The sequence below is a fragment of the Chiloscyllium plagiosum genome, unplaced genomic scaffold (assembly GCF_037043375.1).
Source record: "Chiloscyllium plagiosum isolate Xiang-an unplaced genomic scaffold, Cpla_swu_hap1 HiC_scaffold_29, whole genome shotgun sequence".
NCBI lineage: Eukaryota > Metazoa > Chordata > Chondrichthyes > Orectolobiformes > Hemiscylliidae > Chiloscyllium > Chiloscyllium plagiosum.
Genome location: NW_028270167.1, coordinates 53,733,231 through 53,741,044, shown reverse-complemented (window position 1 = coordinate 53,741,044; position 7,814 = coordinate 53,733,231). Strand labels below are relative to the sequence as shown.

At 44.7% G+C, this 7,814-nt stretch overlaps 1 non-coding gene across 1 annotated transcript; it reads left to right on the top strand.

Annotated features, from left to right (window-relative positions):
- The first annotated feature begins 7,202 nt into the window (after positions 1-7,202).
- trnas-uga (transfer RNA serine (anticodon UGA)) lies at positions 7,203-7,284 on the top strand. The gene has a single exon. It is a non-coding gene; the product is annotated as a tRNA-Ser (tRNA).
- Positions 7,285-7,814: the final 530 nt, after the last annotated feature.

The following is a 7,814-nucleotide window of genomic DNA, read 5'->3' as shown; positions in this document are numbered from 1 at the left end:
AACGGGTATTGTGACCTGCAAGGACGATACTCCGACTTTGTGGTTACTCGTATTGGTTCACAACCTCGTATAAGCCCCAAATCATGTTTGCCTTTTACGCATAATTCAGTAGGGACCGTTATTAATCTTGGGTCTGAGAAGTTTATCTTAGGGAAACGCCAGGTCAGCCTTCTCGGCTCTTCATCGTCCCAGAACACCCAACATTTCGTTCTTTATGCCTTTAGTACCCATGGCCCCAAATCCTGCCACCAGTCACTGGACACCTTTGCCAGTGACACGCGAGGAGCGTAGCCTTCCACATCAAAAATATAGAGTTTACTTGCCATCACAGGTACTTGACATAAGTTCACACTGACTGCACATCTGCCATCCCTTCAATAAAATTCGCACAGTAACAACTGACCTGGTTTAACCAATCTCCTGAACCAATACATCTCTTATTGTTCCTCAGGGCCATCGTGGTGTATATACGCTGTGCAGTGCAGCATATTCCCGCAAACAAAATCGATCTTAATAGGATTAACATGGCTACCTGCTTCCAGGGCGAGTGAATTGCTCAATGAACTCATTGCTCTCTGGCTTAATCGCCACTCACAGACATACACCAGGGGTCGTGGATTGTATTTTGCAGTTTACACTTGTGAATCTTCCCTTTGAATTCGCTGCAAGCCCGTCGGTGAACTGAGCAAATACAACCCCAGTCTCACTATGAGATCCCGAGCCATCAAATGTAAAAGACAGAATTCCGCGAACAAAATTGAGAATTAGAATGTATACACATTACTGATTTCACACCATATGGGTGCGGTAAAACTCTCTCATATCACGAAGCCTGATGCCTCCATTGAGTTCAGGAACATTCCACTCATCTTTATTGGCGTCAACTCTCTGAACTGCCTTGATTTGAGGAGTGAATGTGCTGGCCATGTATCTACCAAAAAGGTAACTGGTGTACCTTCCATATATAACATAGAGGTAGGCATCGACATATACGCATCATTGTTATATTGAACATATTGTCCACATTTCGCAATCTCAATGTTCAATATAGAGTTGGGACACATCTCAGTGCCCGTTAGGTTAGTACAATTGATTAGCATAAGGGATTCTTCGTTGCCAAGTATAAAGGAAAGAGGGTTACCTGTACCTTGTGGCCTGCCCAGCTTAACCTCAGTCGTCCCCTGTCAGTCACGATGCTGTCCAGCCTCCAGGACCGATTGAGGCTGTCTGTGCGGGCACTGTCTCGACCAGTGTTCCATTGCTCCGCAAACAAAGCACCAGCCAGATCTATCTGGGCAAGCGCACTTCCGCGATCCCTTCCTCTTTTGCGAACTCCACCTGTGCCTCTCGCTTGTCCCGCAGTTCCTCCCTCCAACGGCTGAACGACCATTTGCATCATAATAAGCTGAGGTATTTGTGATTGCTGTTCCATCTTTAATTTCCGGTTATGGTTCTCTTGAGCCAGCAATTTTTCAGCATGTATCACATATTGTTCTATCTAATTCAGCTTTCCCGGGTCCCAAGTAATACACGTATATTGTTACCTATTTTGTTGTTTCGTACTTCATTCCATTGATGAAGCTGCTCCTCAGGTGTGCCTCATACGGTGTGATCTCTGCCGTCGTTATGTCCTTGCGTGGTATCAGTCCACAATAGACGTTATCGACTTTCGTGAGGCGCTTAAGGTACTGGGACATTGTCTCGACTTCTTTAGGGATTCTTTTCAATTGATTGTGGGTACGATATGCTATTGGGGATTCAGCAGAACCTGAGGCGGCGACCGTTGACTTGGAATCTTCGCGAACTGGATCTTGTAGGGGGGCTGGAGCTCTTCGAGGGCACCCATTAAGGTCAGGATCTGATCCAGTCTTAAGACACTGTACAGCTTCATTAGATTGTTTTCCGTGTGTGTGTGTGCATGTGCGCTGGTGTTTGTACCTGTACTTGATCTATCTTTTATTCGAGATTTTCTTTCCCTTAAATCAGGCTCAGCCTTCAACATGTTATAAGCACTCCAATTCAAAGGTTCTATTTTACCCTTCCGTTTCTCCTTCTCTCTCTCTCCTCCAACGGTGACCTCAACATTTGCAACTGCATGTTACTAAAACTTCCTTCCTCCAGAAAAACACATTCCTTGATTTACATTTTTAACTGCTTTACAGAAACTGGGCCATAATTATTTAGCATATATTGTATTTTTTCTTGACCATTCTGAGTTGTCTGTCGACCCTCTTTTTGTTCGCTCTTGCTGGAGCCAATTTTCATGGATATTGGAAAAGTGTTCATCTCTCTCTGTCTGTCTCTCTGTCTGTATATCTGTCTATCTCTCTCTCTCTCTCTCTCTCACACACACACACACACGATACCATAATCTTCTCTTTGCCAATATAACTTGCTTTTACCTCAGGAGGTCCCCTCTCATTGGGCGCGACGTCTCATTGCCTTGGTTTTCACAAACCAAGAACCCACGTAACTGGTACAGCTTTGGCGACTCCAACGCTGCCTATGGTGGCTCCAAGTCTCAAACCACCGTTAATCTTGCTACCTCTTAAACTCTCGAGAGACGGCAATCCTTTTCCTTGAGTTTTACTCGAATACCGCGCGAGAGTTCACTGGTCCCTCTTCCAGCTTCATTTATTCTCTTCGAACGAGTCTCTATGTCGGATTACTTTAGCCACAACTTTTACCTTGACCCTATTCGATTCGGAACGCGACTCTGGGGCGATCCACTTACCCCAGTCCTCTCACGCAAAGGGGCCAATTCAGCGCTGGAGATGAAGTGAAAGACATTCAAGGCAGTGGCGCGTACACCTCCTGGGAATCTTCGAAATCTTACCCAGTCGCAGGGTCCCAGGGGAGCCCCCTAGTTTACTGCCGTGGAATTTCAATCGACTCAACGAAAATGCTACCAAGAGCAAAGAAAAAGTTTATTTTTGAAATTTGCAGAATGGACCCGACACATTTGCAAGACGCCTCATGAAATGGACGCCTGACGGTTTTCATATATTCCCTTTATACTATATATTGCCTTGCCTTATCACACCTCAAGCCAGGAACCTGGATCAGTCGAGTTCCTTTCCACACATGGAGTTGCTTTTCCTAATTCATTGACTGCTGATATAATAGATTATTGGCCTTGAGAGTCAGCTGTAAATTAGTTTGAACTTTACATTTTTTTCTGTCTTTTTGCAAAGTTAGGTCCATACTTCTTTGTTTCAACCATGGTTTCACAGATTTCACAATAAATGATAATTTTCCATTACAGGGGATCAGGCTGATAGTGACTCAATAAGTGTGATGGAGTGAAGATGATAGTGACACAATGAGGGTGAGGTGTCAGCGTGGTAGTGAGGCAGACTGTGTGAGTGGATCAGTCTGATAGTTACGCAGTGAGGGGGGTCAGAGTGATAGTGATGCAGTAAGTGTGAAGTGGTCAAGGTGACAGTGAAACACTTCGTGTGAGGGGTCAGTGTGACAGTGACGCAATAAGAGTGAGTGGTCAGGCTGATAGTGACGCAGTAATTGGAAGGAGATCAGGCTGATAGTGATGCAGTAAGTGTTACTGTGTCAGGCTAATCCTGACGCATAAGGTGGAAGGGGCCATGGTGATAGTGACGCAGTAAGTGTGATGGGGTCAGGCAGAGACTGACGAAGTGAGTGTGAGACAGTCAGGGTGATAGTGAGGGAGTAAGTGTGTGCGTTCAGGCTGGTAGTGACACAGTAAGTTGAGACCGTCAGCCTGATCGTGGCCAATAAAAGTGAGGTGTTAGGGGAATAGTGACGCAGTAAGTGTGAGATGTCAGGCTGTTAGGGATGCGGTAAGTGTGAGGGGTCAGTCTGATAGTGAAGCAGTAGGTGTGAGGGGGTCAGGCTGATAGAGACGCAGCAGGTGTGGTGGGGTCAGGCTGTTAGGGATGTCTGGCTGTTAGGGATGCGGTAAGTGTGAGGGGTCAGTCTGATAGTGTCACAGTATGTGTGAGGGGTCAGGCTGATAGTGATGCAGTAAGTATCCGTGAGTGAGAGTGATCCTAATGCAGGAAGTGAGAGGGGACAGGGTGATAGTGACGCAGTGAGTGTGAGGGGGTCAGCGTGATGGTGACGGAGTAAGTGTGAGTGTTTAGGCTGATATTGATGCAGTAAGTTGAGGTCGTCAGGCTAATACTGGCCAGTAAGTGTTAAGTGACAGGGTGACAGTGATGCAGGAAATGTGAGGAGTCAGACTGATAGACACGGTGAAATTGTGAGGGGTCAGGCTGATAGTGATGCGGGAAGTGTGCGAGTGTCAGGGTGATAGTGACGCAGTGAGTGTGTTGGGAGCAGAGTGACAGGAACGCAATAAGTGTGAGCGGCTCTGGATGATAGTGACAGGTCAGTATGAGGGGGAGGATGGTAGTGATGCAGTGAGTGTGAGGTGTCATGATGACACTGAAGCAGACTGTGTGAATGTGTCATTGTGATGGTGACATGGCAAGTGTGATGGGGTCAGGGTGACAGTGACGCAGATGTTTTCAGGGGGTCAGGTTGTAGTGATGCAGTAAATGTGAGGGGTCAGGGTGATAGTGACGCAGTGAGTGTGAAATGTCAGTGTGATAGTGAATCAGAACATTTGAGGGGCCAGGCTTATAGTGACGCAGTATGGGCAAGGGGTCAGGGTAACAGTGATATAGATGCACTCACAGGGCCAGGTTGTAGTAAACCTGTAAGTATGAGTGTCTCAGGCTGATAGTGATGAAGTAAATGCGAGGGGCTAAGGCGGATAGGGATGTAGTAAGTGTGCAGGGGTAGTGTTAGAAGTGACGCAGTAAATGTGAGAGTTGAAGCTGATAGTGACGCATTACGTTTGAGGGGATCAGGCTGATCTTGACGCAGTAAGTGTGACGTTGTCAGGATGGTAGTTACGCTGTAAGTATATGGGGACACAATGATCTTGACGCAGTAAGAGTGGGGAGTCAGGGTGATAGTGACGCAGTAAGCATGAGTGGGTAAGTCTGATAGTGACGCAGTATATGTGAGGGAGTCAGCCTGGTAGTGGCGCAGTATGTGTGAGATGGTCAGGCTGATATTGATGCAGTTAGTGTGTTGGGGTCAAAGTGATAGTGACGCAATAGGTGCAAGCGGTTCAGGATGATAGTGACACAGTGGGTGTGAGACAACAGTGTGATAGTGACGCAGTAAGTGTAAGGGGTCAGGATGACAGTGACACTAAGTGTAAGGTCCTCAGTGTGATAGTGCCGCAGCAAGTCTGGGGTGTCAGGGTGTAAATGACGTCATAAGTGAGAGAGGGGCATTGCGATAGAAAAGCAGTAAGTGTGAGGGGGTCAGCCTGATAGTGACACAGTCAATGTGACGGGACAGTGTTTTAGTGACAAGATAAGAGTGAGGCGTCAGTCTGATACTGACACGATAAATGTGATGGAGTCAGGCTGATAGTGACACAGTAAGTGTAAGGAGTCAGGGTGATAGTAACATAGGAAGTGTAAGGGCGTGACGTATAGTGACAAAGTAAGTGTTTGGCAGTCAGGCTGATAGTGACACAGTCAAAATGAGGGTATCGAAATGAAAGTGGCGCAGTAAATGTGAGGTCGCCAGATGGATAGTGATGCAGTAAGTTTGAGGGGTTCACGCTGATATTAAGGTGGGAAGTGTGAGGGGTCAGGTCAAAAGTGATGCAGTAAGTGTCGGCGGGTCAGGCTGATAGTGATGCATTCAAAGACCAAATATCCAAGTCTCACTGTCGTGCTGAATAGCGAGACTCCTCAAGGCTAAGACAAAAATCAATAGTTCTCATCCTGGTCATAAATCACAGTGCTTCATTTTAAAATTGTCCTCTACTGCTTCTAGATTCACCAATGAGGGAACAAAATTTAATTGCACCACCCTGTTTATCTCTTCAAATATTTTGCAACTCTCAATGAGATTACCTCTCTTGTTTTGAAACTGTTAAAAAAATTCAATTCAGAGGACTAACGTTCATCCATGATATCAAGGCTAATCACCATTCGTGGTATTTCTCATATGGCATTAGTATCTTTCCTAAATTGAGGATTATAATTCCTCATACTGTAGTCCAAGTGCGGTCGAACTGAGCCACCATACATTGGAAATAATGCTTCGTTCTCGTGCCCTGAAATCCTCCTGCAGCTTTCACAACAGACTTCTACAACTGCTACTAGACTTCAATGACTTGTTAAAAACTTCTCCAAGATGCATTTCTAAACATCTGTACATTAGACTTTCTACTTCAAACCTTCAACAAATAATCTCCACACATTTCCCTCCTGACAACTATGATAAAGTCAAATCGTTGCTATTTATTAATCATGAGGGACATGGATAGGTTCACTCGTCAAGGTGTTTTTCGGCTGGTGAGGAAGTCAAAATTTAGAAAACATCGGTTTAAAATTAATGGGTAAGGAATTAAAAGGAACGTCAGGGGCAACTTTTTCAGACGCGTTCAGAATGAGCTGCCAGAGAAATTGTTGGAGACTGGTACAACTGTAAGATTTAATGGCATCTGGATGGATATATGAGTAACAAGGTTTAGAGGGATGTGGGTCAAATGTTGGCAAATGGGACCTATTAATTTAGGACCTATTAATTGGCCCTTCTTTCCAACCATGGTCATGTTGGAAAGAAGGGCCAATTTCCGTGTTGTATTTTTCAAGGACTTGATGACTCTAGAACTACCGCAAAAAACTTGCAAATAATTCCGTCAGGACGATTTCAAGTTCCAAATCTTCGGTTAATCTTCCTCTCTTGTGCTCACAAGTTCATTACCTGATGTCAGAACATACGGATTAGTTGCTGGATCCATTCCTGTAAATTGGTTCTGCATTCTTTCTAATTATGATATTTTTTTTTACGAATGTAGCTGGTGTTTATGGACGATGAATATTAAAACACAACAGCACATCTAATTTGGCACCAGATGATGAGCAATTGAGTCAAAATCGATCGGACGCAGTGAGGCAATGACCCTGTCTTCGTGGTGTACATCCGTGACTCTATAATTCGACGAAGAATCATTCCCACAACTTCAGCTGTGTCAGAATCTAGTTTGCGGTGAAAGCCTGTCAATCTGCTAAGGTAACGTTCGTCTGGGTCTCTGCAAAGGAGTTGGCGAAATCTTTGGGTCTTGACAATTTGTTCTTCCAACAAATGAATTCAGTTGTTTTACTATTAAAATTGACCAAATTCGCGCAGCTGTGATGGCCGAGAGGTTAAGGCGTTGGATTTGAAATCCAATATGGTTTCTCTGCGCAGGTTCGAATCCTGTTCACAGCGCAGAATCTCTTAAAAGTCATTGATTGTTTTGCAGGATTTGGATTTATTGGAGCTTGAGCTTTGCATTCAATCGAAAGTAAATTTTCAACTGTGAAGAATACGAAGTAGTTTCAAGACTGACTCAGTCATCTAATTGAATAAATTATATGTCGAGACACAAAAAGCTACCAACTTCCAACACGAATCAGTTTCAACACATTTGTCGAACTATCGTGAAATTTGGATGTTTGCGGTGGGGGGGGGGGGGGGGGCGGTGGAATTAAGTAAAACAAGAAGCAATGCAATACATTTACCTGCAGGTGATGAATTTTTTTTAGGATCAGTTGAAAGTCAAGCTGAGAAAGTTCGACCTAATTTACAGCTGACTCTCAAGGCCAATAATCTTTTATATCAGCAGTCAATGAATTAGAAAAAAACAACTCCATGTGTGGAAAGGAACTCGACTGATCCAGGTTCCTGGCTTGCGATGTGAAAAGGCTAGGCGATATCAGCGGAGTAGAATTTTCTGGAAATATTAGAAATGGAATGTT